This window comes from Schistocerca gregaria, unplaced genomic scaffold (assembly GCF_023897955.1).
Source record: "Schistocerca gregaria isolate iqSchGreg1 unplaced genomic scaffold, iqSchGreg1.2 ptg000481l, whole genome shotgun sequence".
Taxonomy (NCBI): Eukaryota; Metazoa; Arthropoda; class Insecta; order Orthoptera; family Acrididae; genus Schistocerca; species Schistocerca gregaria.
This window is the reverse complement of record NW_026061891.1, coordinates 1,254,741-1,267,169: the sequence shown is the minus strand read 5'-3', so window position 1 is coordinate 1,267,169 and position 12,429 is coordinate 1,254,741.

Genomic DNA, 12,429 nt, shown 5'->3' with positions numbered 1-12,429 from the left:
GACATCGATGTATTGAATCGCGACGCTATTTGTGTGTTCCATGGTCGATACCAGGATCTGACGGTAAGAAATAACTGTGAGTTTTAAGTCGGAGACAAGAAACTTGACAGCCAGATTGTACATCCATCTGGTATGAGGCAGCGTTACACCCTCGGAGATAAGTCGGCTAGTGACCAATGTATTGAATCGCGACGCAATTTCTGTGTTGCATCGTCATTAGGATGGTGGGAATGTCGCAATTAACTGTCAAATTTGCGACGGATTCCCGAATCTTTACTCGCAGGAGAGCGATCATGTGATGACCCAGGCAGTAATAGATGCTTGGAGATAAATCTGCTGGTAGACGATGTACTGAAAACCATCGCAGTATGTGTTCTATCGTCATTGAGAATATGAGAGAAAATAAAATTAACTGTCAGTTTTGCGTCGGATTTGAAAACTAGATGACAAAACGCTACCATCCGGTGACCGAGGCACCAATAGACCCTTGTAGATAGTTACGCTGGACATCGATCTATTGAATAGCGACGCTATTTGTGTGTTCCATCGTCAATACCAGGATCTGACGGTAAGAATTAACTGTGAGTTATGAGAGGGAGACGACAAACTTGACTGCCAAAGAGTACGTCCATCTCGTATGAGGCAGCGATAGACCCCCGGAGATAAGTCGGCTAGTGACCAATGTATGGAATCGCGACGCAATTTCTGTGTTGCATCGTCATTAGGGTAGTGGGAATGTCGCAATTAACTGTCAAATTTGCGTCGGATTTAAAAACTACACTGACAAAGAGCGAACATCCGGTGACCGATGCACCAATAGACCCTTGTAGATAGTTAAGCTGGACATCGATTTATTGAATCGCGACCCTGTTTGTGTGTTCCATCGTCAATACCAGGATCTGACGGTAAGAATTAACTGTGAGTTATGAGAGGGAGAAAACAAACTTGAAAGCCAAAGAGTACGTCCATCTGGTATGAGGCAACGATAGACCCTCCTAGATAAGTCGGCTAGTGACCAATGTATTGAATCGCGACGCAATTTCTGTGATGCATCGTCATTAGTCTGGTGGGAATGTCGCAATTGACTGTCAAATTTGCGTCGGATTTGGAAACTAGACTGACAAAGAGCGAATATCCGGTGACCGATGCACCAATAGACCCTTGTAGATAGTTACGCTAGACATCGATGTATTGAATCGCGACGCTATTTGTGTGTTCCATCGTCGATACCAGGTTCTGACGGTAAGAATTAACTGTGAGTTTTGAGTCGGAGACAAGAAACATGACAGCCATATTGTACATCCATCTGGTATGAGGCAGCGTTAGACACTCGGAGATAAGTCGGCTAGTGACCAATGTATTGAATCGCGACGCAATTTCTGTGTTGCATCGTCATTAGGATGGTGGGAGTGTCGCAATTAACTGTCAAATTTGCGTCGGATTCCCGAAACTTTACTCGCAGGAGAGCGATCATGTGATGACCCAGGCATGCTTGGAGATAAATCTGTTTCTAAGACGATGTTATGAAAACCATCGCAGAAAGTGTTTCAATCGTATTTGAGAGTATGGGAGGAATACAATTAACTGTCAGTTTTGCGTCGGATTTGAAAACTAGATGACAAAACGCGACCATCCGGTGACCGAGGCACCAATAGACTCTTGTAGATAGTTACGCTGGACATCGATCTATTGAATCGCGACGCTATTTGTGTGTTCCATCGTCGATACCAGGCTCTGACGGTAAGAATTAACTGTGAGTTTTGAGTCGGAGACAAGAAACTTGACAGCCAAATTGTACATGCATCTGGGATGAGGCAGCGTTAGACACTCGGAGAGAAGTCGGCTAGTGACCAATGTATTGAATCGCGACGCAATTTCTTTGTTGCATCGTCATTAGGATGGTGGGAATGTCGCAATTAACTCTCAAATTTGCGTCGGATTCCCGAAACTTTACTCGTAGGACAACGATCATGTGGTGACCCAGGCAGTAATAGGTGCTTGGAGATAAATCTGCTGGAAGACGATGTTCTGAAAAAAATCGCAGTACGTGTGTTCTATCGTCATTGAGAGGATGAGAGAAAATAAAATTAACTGTCTGTTTTGCGTCGGATTTGAAAACTAGATGACAAAACGCGACCATCCGGTGACCGAGGCACCAATAGACCCTTGTAGATAGTTACGCTGGACATCGATCTATTGAACCGCAACGGTATTTGTGTGTTCCATCGTCAATACCAGGATCTGACGGTAAGTATTAACTGTGAGTTATGAGAGGGAGAAAACAAACTTGACTGCCAAAGAGTACGTCCATCTGGTATGAGGCAGTGATAGACCCTCGGAGATAAGTCAACTAGTGACCAATATATTGAATCGCGACGCAATTTCTTTGTTGCATCGTCATTAGGGTGGTGGGAATGTCGCAATTAACTGTCAAATTTGTGTCGGATTTAAAAACTAGACTGACAAAGCGCGAACATTTGGTGACCGAGGCACCAATAGACCCTTGTAGATAGTTACGCTAGACATCGATGTATTGAATCGCGACGCTATTTGTGTGTTCCATCGTCGATACCAGGTTCTGACGGTAAGAATTAACTGTGAGTTTTGAGTCGGAGACAAGCAACTTGACAGCCGAATTGTACATCCATCTGGTATGAGGCAGCGTTAGACCCTCGGAGATAAGTCGGCTAGTGACCAATGTATTGAATCGCGACGCAATTTCTGTATTGCATCGTCATTAGGATGTTAGGAATGTCGCAATTAACTGTCAAATTTGCGTCGGATACCGGAAACTTTACTCGTAGGACAACGATCATGTGGTGACCCAGGCAGTAATAGATGCTTGGAGACAAATCTGCTGGAAGACGATGTTCTGAAAACCATCGCAGTATGTGCGTTATATCGTAATTGAGAGGATGAGAGAAGATAAAATTAACTGTCAATTTTGCGTCGCATTTGTAAACTAGACTGACAAAACGCGACCATCCGGTGACCGGGTCACCAATAGACCCTTGTAGATAGTTACGCTGGACATCGATGTATAGAATCGCGGCGGTATTTGTGTGTTCCCTCGTCAATACCAGGATCTGACAGTATGATTTAACTGTGAGTTATGACAGGGAGAAAACAAACTTGACTGCCAAACAGTACGTCCATCTGGTTATGAGGCAGCGATAGACCCTCGGAGATAAGTCGGCTAGTGACCAATGTATTGAATCGCGACGCAATTTCTGTGTTGCATCGTCATTAGTCTGGTGGGATTGTCGCAATTAACTGTGAAATTTGCCTCGGATTTGAAAATTAGACTAACAAAGCGCGAACATCCGGTGACCGAGGCACCACTAGACCCTTTTAAATAGTTACGCTAGACATCGATGTAATGAATCGCGACGCTATTTGTGTGTTCCATCGTCGATACCACGATCTGACGGTAAGAATTAACTGTGAGTTTTGAGTCGGAGACAAGAAACATGACAGCCAAATTGTACATCCATCTGGTATGAGGCACCGTTAGACCCTCGGAGATAAGTCGGCTAGTGACCAATGTATTGAATCGCGACACAATTTCAGTGTTGCATCGTCATTAGGATGGTTTGAATGTCGCAATTAACTGTCAAATTTGAGTCGGATTCCCGAAACTTAACTCGCAGGGGAACGATCATGTGGTGACCCAGGCATGCTTGGAGATAAATCTGCTGGAAGACGATGTTCTGAAAACCATCGCATTATGTGTGTTCCGTCGTAATTGAGAGTGTGGGAGGAATAAAACTAACTGCCAGTTTTGCGTCGGATTTGTAAACTAGACTGACAAAACGCGACTATCCGGTGACCGAGGCACATATAGACCATTGTAGATAGTTACGCTGGACATCGATGAACAGAATCGCGACGGTATTTGTGTGTTCCATCGTCAATACCAGGATCTGACGGTAAGAATTAACTGTGAGTTATGAGAGGGAGAAAACAAACTTGATTGCCAAATAGTACGTCCATCTGGTATGAGGCAGCGATAGACCCTCGGAGATAAGTCGGCTAGTGACCAATGTATTGAAACGTGACGCAATTTCTGTGTTGCATCGTCATTACTCTGGTGGGAAGGTCGCAATTAACTGTCAAATTTGCCTCGGATTTGAAAATTAGACTAACAAAGCGCGAACATCCGGTGAACGAGGCACCAATAGACCCTTTTAAATAGTTACGCTAGACATCGTTGTAATGAATCGCGACGCTATTTGTGTGTTCCATCGTCGATACCACGATCTGACGGTAAGAATTAACTGTGAGTTTTGAGTCGTAGACAAGAAACATGACAGCCAAATTGTACATCCATCTGGTATGAGGCAGCGTTAGACCCTCGGAGATAAGTCGGCTAGTGACCAATGTATTGAACCGCGACGCAATTTCAGTGTTGCATCGTCATTAGGATGGTGGGAATGTCGCAATTACCTGTCAAATTTGCGTCGGATTCCCGAAACTTTACTCGCAGGAGAGCGATCATGTGATGACCCAGGCATGCTTGGAGTTATCTGTTTCTAAGACGATGTTCTGGAAACCATCGTAGAAAGTGTTTCCATCGTAACTGGGAGTATGGGAGGAATAAAATTAACTGTCAGTTTGCGTCGGATTTGAAAACTAGATGACAAAACGCGACTATCCGGAGACCAAGGCACCAATAGACCCTTGTAGATAGTTACGCTGGACATCGATGTATAGAATCGCGACGGTATTTGTGTGTTCTCTCGTCAATACCAGGATCTGACGGTAAGAATTAACTGTGAGCTATGAGAGGGAGAAAACAAACTTGACTGCCAAAGAGTACGTCCATCTGGTATGAGGCAACGATAGACCCTCGGAGATAAGTCGGCTAGTGACCAATGTATTGAATCGCGACGCAATTTCTGTGTTGCATCGTCATTAGGGTAGTGGGAATGTCGCAATTAACTGTCAAATTTGCGTCGGATTTGAAAACTAGACTGACAAAGAGCGAACATCCGGTGACCGATGCACCAATAGACCCTTGTAGATTGTTACGCTAGACATCGATGTATTGAATCGCGATGTTATTTGTGTGTTCCATGGTCGATACCAGGATCTGACGGTAAGAATTAACTGTGAGTTTTAAGTCGGAGACAAGAAACTTGACAGCCAAATTGTACATCCATCTGGTATGAGGCAGCGTTAGACACTCGGAGAGAAGTCGGCTAGTGACCAATGTATTGAATCGCGACGCAATTTCTTTGTTGCGTCGTCATTAGGATGGTGGGAATGTCGCAATCAACTGTCAAATTTGCGTGGGATTCCCGAAACTTTACTCATAGGACAACGATCATGTGCTGACCCAGGCAGTAATAGATGCTTGGAGATAAATCTGCTGGAAGACGATGTTCTGAAAAAAATCGCCGTACGTGTGTTCCATCGTCATTGAGAGGATGAGAGAAAATAAAATTAACTGTCAGTTTTGCGTCGGATTTGAAAACTAGATGACAAAAAGCGACCATCCGGTGACCGAGGCACCAATAGACCATTGTAGATAGTTACGCTGGACATCGATCTATTGAATAGCGACGCTATTTGTGTGTTCCATCGTCAATACCAGGATCTGACGGTAAGAATTAACTGTGAGTTATGAGAGGGAGACGACAAACTTGACTGCCAAAGAGTACGTCCATCTCGTATGAGGCAGCGATAGACCCCCGGAGATAAGTCGGCTAGTGACCAATGTATTGAATCGCGACGCAATTTCTGTGTTGCATCGTCATTAGTCTGGTGGGGATGTCGCAATTAACTGTCAAATTTGCGTCGGATTTGAAAACTAGACTGTCAAAGCGCGAACATCCGGTGACCGAGGCACCAATATACCCTTGTAAATAGTTACGCTCGACATCGATCTATTGAATCGCGACCCTGTTTGTGTGTTCCATCGTCAATACCAGGATCTGACGGTAAGAATTAACTGTGAGTTATGAGAGGGAGAAAAACTTGAAAGCCAAAGAGTACGTCCATCTGGTATGAGGCAACGATAGACCCTCGGAGATAAGTCGGCTAGTGACCAATGTATTGAATCGCGACGCAATTTCTGTGTTGCATCGTCATTAGGATGGTGGGAGTGTCGCAATTAACTGTCAAATTTGCGTCGGATTCCCGAAACTTTACTCGCAGGAGAGCGATCATGTGATGACCCAGGCATGCTTGGAGATAAATCTGTTTCTAAGACGATGTTATGAAAACCATCGCAGAAAGTGTTTCAATCGTATTTGAGAGTATGGGAGGAATACAATTAACTGTCAGTTTTGCGTCGGATTTGAAAACTAGATGACAAAACGCGACCATCCGGTGACCGAGGCACCAATAGACTCTTGTAGATAGTTACGCTGGACATCGATCTATTGAATCGCGACGCTATTTGTGTGTTCCATCGTCGATACCAGGCTCTGACGGTAAGAATTAACTGTGAGTTTTGAGTCGGAGACAAGAAACTTGACAGCCAAATTGTACATGCATCTGGTATGAGGCAGCGTTAGACACTCGGAGAGAAGTCGGCTAGTGACCAATGTATTGAATCGCGACGCAATTTCTTTGTTGCATCGTCATTAGGATGGTGGGAATGTCGCAATTAACTCTCAAATTTGCGTCGGATTCCCGAAACTTTACTCGTAGGACAACGATCATGTGGTGACCCAGGCAGTAATAGGTGCTTGGAGATAAATCTGCTGGAAGACGATGTTCTGAAAAAAATCGCAGTACGTGTGTTCTATCGTCATTGAGAGGATGAGAGAAAATAAAATTAACTGTCTGTTTTGCGTCGGATTTGAAAACTAGATGACAAAACGCGACCATCCGGTGACCGAGGCACCAATAGACCCTTGTAGATAGTTACGCTAGACATCGATGTATAGAATCGCGACGCTATTTGTGTGTTCCATGGTCGATACCAGGATCTGACGGTAAGAATTAACTGTGAGTTATGAGAGGGAGAAAACAAACTTGATTGCCAAATAGTACGTCCATCTGGTATGAGGCAGCGTTAGACACTCGGAGATAAGTCGGATAGTGACCAATGTATTGAATCGCGACGCGATATCTGTGTTGCGTCGGCATTAGGATGGTGGGAATGTCGCAATTAACTGTGAAATTTGCGTCGGAATCCCGAAACTTTACTCGTAGGACAACGATCATGTGGTGACCTAGGCAGTAATAGATGCTTGGAGAAAAATCTGCTGGAACACGATGTTCTGAAAACCATCGCAGTATGTGTGTTCCATCGTCATTGAGAGGATGAGAGAACATAAATTAACTGTGAGTTTTGCGTCGGATTTGAAAAGCAGATAACAAAACGCGACCATCCGGTGACCGAGGCACCAATAGACCCTTGTAGATATTTACGCTGGACATCGATCTATTGAATAGCGACGCTATTTGTGTGTTCCATCGTCAATACCAGGATCTGACGGTAAGAATTAACTGTGAGTTATGAGAGGGAGAAAACAAACATGACTGCCAAAGAGTACGTCCATCTGGTATGAGGCAGCGATAGACCCTCGGAGATAAGTCGGCTAGTGACCAATGTATTGAAACGTGACGCAATTTCTGTGTTGCATCGTCATTACTCTGGTGGGAATGTCGCAATTAACTGTCAAATTTGCCTCGGATTTGAAAATTAGACTAACAAAGCGCGAACATCCGGTGACCGAGGCACCAATAGACCCTTTTAAATAGTTACGCTAGACATCGTTGTAATGAATCGCGACGCTATTTGTGTGTTCCATCATCGATACCACGATCTGACGGTAAGAATTAACTGTGAGTTTTGAGTCGTAGACAAGAAACATGACAGCCAAATTGTACATCCATCTGGTATGAGGCAGCGTTAGACCCTCGGAGATAAGTCGGCTAGTGACCAATGTATTGAACCGCGACGCAATTTCAGTGTTGCATCGTCATTAGGATGGTGGGAATGTCGCAATTACCTGTCAAATTTGCGTCGGATTCCCGAAACTTTACTCGCAGGAGAACGATCATGTGATGACCCAGGCATGCTTGGAGTTATCTGTTTCTAAGACGATGTTCTGAAAACCATCGTAGAAAGTGTTTCCATCGTAACTGGGAGTATGGGAGGAATAAAATTAACTGTCAGTTTTGCGTCGGATTTGAAAACTAGATGACAAAACGCGACTATCCGGAGACCGAGGCACCAATAGACCCTTGTAGATAGTTACGCTGGACATCGATGTATAGAATCGCGACGGTATTTGTGTGTTCTCTCGTCAATACCAGGATCTGACGGTAAGAATTAACTGTGAGCTATGAGAGGGAGAAAACAAACTTGACTGCCAAAGAGTACGTCCATCTGGTATGAGGCAACGATAGACCCTCGGAGATAAGTCGGCTAGTGACCAATGTATTGAATCGCGACGCAATTTCTGTGTTGCATCGTCATTAGGGTAGTGGGAATGTCGCAATTAACTGTCAAATTTGCGTCGGATTTGAAAACTAGACTGACAAAGAGCGAACATCCGGTGACCGATGCACCAATAGACCCTTGTAGATTGTTACGCTAGACATCGATGTATTGAATCGCGATGTTATTTGTGTGTTCCATGGTCGATACCAGGATCTGACGGTAAGAATTAACTGTGAGTTTTAAGTCGGAGACAAGAAACTTGACAGCCAAATTGTACATCCATCTGGTATGAGGCAGCGTTAGACACTCGGAGAGAAGTCGGCTAGTGACCAATGTATTGAATCGCGACGCAATTTCTTTGTTGCGTCGTCATTAGGATGGTGGGAATGTCGCAATTAACTGTCAAATTTGCGTCGGATTCCCGAAACTTTACTCATAGGACAACGATCATGTGCTGACCCAGGCAGTAATAGATGCTTGGAGATAAATCTGCTGGAAGACGATGTTCTGAAAAAAATCGCCGTACGTGTGTTCCATCGTCATTGAGAGGATGAGAGAAAATAAAATTAACTGTCAGTTTTGCGTCGGATTTGAAAACTAGATGACAAAAAGCGACCATCCGGTGACCGAGGCACCAATAGACCATTGTAGATAGTTACGCTGGACATCGATCTATTGAATAGCGACGCTATTTGTGTGTTCCATCGTCAATACCAGGATCTGACGGTAAGAATTAACTGTGAGTTATGAGAGGGAGACGACAAACTTGACTGCCAAAGAGTACGTCCATCTCGTATGAGGCAGCGATAGACCCCCGGAGATAAGTCGGCTAGTGACCAATGTATTGAATCGCGACGCAATTTCTGTGTTGCATCGTCATTAGTCTGGTGGGGATGTCGCAATTAACTGTCAAATTTGCGTCGGATTTGAAAACTAGACTGTCAAAGCGCGAACATCCGGTGACCGAGGCACCAATATACCCTTGTAAATAGTTACGCTCGACATCGATCTATTGAATCACGACCCTGTTTGTGTGTTCCATCGTCAATACCAGGATCTGACGGTAAGAATTAACTGTGAGTTATGAGAGGGAGAAAACAAACTTGACTGCCAAAGAGTACGTCCATCTGGTATGAGGCAGCGATAGACCCTCGGAGATAAGTCGGCTAGTGACCAATGTATTGAATCGCGACGCAATTTCTGTGTTGCATCGTCATTAGGGTAGCGGGAATGTCGCAATTAACTGTCAAATTTGCGTCGGATTTGAAAAGTAGACTGACAAAGCGCGAACATCCGGTGACCGAGGCACCAATATACCCTTGTAAATAGTTACGCTAGACATCGATGTATTGAATCGCGACGCTATTTGTGTGTTCCATGGTCGATACCAGGATCTGACGGTAAGAAATAACTGTGAGTTTTAAGTCGGAGACAAGAAACTTGACAGCCAGATTGTACATCCATCTGGTATGAGGCAGCGTTACACCCTCGGAGATAAGTCGGCTAGTGACCAATGTATTGAATCGCGACGCAATTTCTGTGTTGCATCGTCATTAGGGTAGTGGGAATGTCGCAATTAACTGTCAAATTTGCGTCGGATTTAAAAACTACACTGACAAAGAGCGAACATCCGGTGACCGATGCACCAATAGACCCTTGTAGATAGTTACGCTGGACATCGATTTATTGAATCGCGACCCTGTTTGTGTGTTCCATCGTCAATACCAGAATCTGACGGTAAGCATTAACTGTGAGTTATGAGAGGGAGAAAACAAACTTGAAAGCCAAAGAGTACGTCCATCTGGTATGAGGCAACGATAGACCCTCGGAGATAAGTCGGCCAGTGACCAATGTATTGAATCGCGACGCAATTTCTGTGATGCATCGTCATTAGGGTAGTGGGAATGTCGCAATTGACTGTCAAATTTGCGTCGGATTTGAAAACTAGACTGACAAAGAGCGAATATCCGGTGACCGATGCACCAATAGACCCTTGTAGATAGTTACGCTAGACATCGATGTATTGAATCGCGACGCTATTTGTGTGTTCCATCGTCGATACCAGGTTCTGACGGTAAGAATTAACTGTGAGTTTTGAGTCGGAGACAAGAAACATGACAGCCATATTGTACATCCATCTGGTATGAGGCAGCGTTAGACCCTCGGAGATAAGTCGGCTAGTGACCAATGTATTGAATCGCGACGCAATTTCTGTGTTGCATCGTCATTAGGATGGTGGGAGTGTCGCAATTAACTGTCAAATTTGCGTCGGATTCCCGAAACTTTACTCGCAGGAGAGCGATCATGTGATGACCCAGGCATGCTTGGAGATAAATCTGTTTCTAAGACGATGTTATGAAAACCATCGCAGAAAGTGTTTCAATCGTATTTGAGAGTATGGGAGGAATACAATTAACTGTCAGTTTTGCGTCGGATTTGAAAACTAGATGACAAAACGCGACCATCCGGTGACCGAGGCACCAATAGACTCTTGTAGATAGTTACGCTGGACATCGATCTATTGAATCGCGACGCTATTTGTGTGTTCCATCGTCGATACCAGGCTCTGACGGTAAGAATTAACTGTGAGTTTTGAGTCGGAGACAAGAAACTTGACAGCCAAATTGTACATGCATCTGGTATGAGGCAGCGTTAGACACTCGGAGAGAAGTCGGCTAGTGACCAATGTATTGAATCGCGACGCAATTTCTTTGTTGCATCGTCATTAGGATGGTGGGAATGTCGCAATTAACTCTCAAATTTGCGTCGGATTCCCGAAACTTTACTCGTAGGACAACGATCATGTGGTGACCCAGGCAGTAATAGGTGCTTGGAGATAAATCTGCTGGAAGACGATGTTCTGAAAAAAATCGCAGTACGTGTGTTCTATCGTCATTGAGAGGATGAGAGAAAATAAAATTAACTGTCTGTTTTGCGTCGGATTTGAAAACTAGATGACAAATCGCGACCATCCGGTGACCGAGGCACCAATAGACCCTTGTAGATAGTTACGCTGGACATCGATCTATTGAACCGCAACGGTATTTGTGTGTTCCATCGTCAATACCAGGATCTGACGGTAAGTATTAACTGTGAGTTATGAGAGGGAGAAAACAAACTTGACTGCCAAAGAGTACGTCCATCTGGTATGAGGCAGTGATAGACCCTCGGAGATAAGTCAACTAGTGACCAATATATTGAATCGCGACGCAATTTCTTTGTTGCATCGTCATTAGGGTGGTGGGAATGTCGCAATTAACTGTCAAATTTGTGTCGGATTTAAAAACTAGACTGACAAAGCGCGAACATCCGGTGACCGAGGCACCAATAGACCCTTGTAGATAGTTACGCTAGACATCGATGTATTGAATCGCGACGCTATTTGTGTGTTCCATCGTCGATACCAGGTTCTGACGGTAAGAATTAACTGTGAGTTTTGAGTCGGAGACAAGCAACTTGACAGCCGAATTGTACATCCATCTGGTATGAGGCAGCGTTAGACCCTCGGAGATAAGTCGGCTAGTGACCAATGTATTGAATCGCGACGCAATTTCTGTGTTGCATCGTCATTAGGAGTGTGGGAATGTCGCTATTAACTGTGAAATTTGCCTCGGATTTGAAAATTAGACTAACAAAGCGCGAACATCCGGTGACCGAGGCACCACTAGACCCTTTTAAATAGTTACGCTAGACATCGATGTAATGAATCGCGACGCTATTTGTGTGTTCCATCGTCGATACCACGATCTGACGGTAAGAATTAACTGTGAGTTTTGAGTCGGAGACAAGAAACATGACAGCCAAATTGTACATCCATCTGGTATGAGGCAGCGTTAGACCCTCGGAGATAAGTCGGCTAGTGACCAATGTATTGAATCGCGACGCAATTTCAGTGTTGCATCGTCATTAGGATAGTTTGAATGTCGCAATTAACTGTCAAATTTGAGTCGGATTCCCGAAACTTAACTCGCAGGGGAACGATCATGTGTTGACCCAGGCATGCTTGGAGATAAATCTGCTGGAAGACG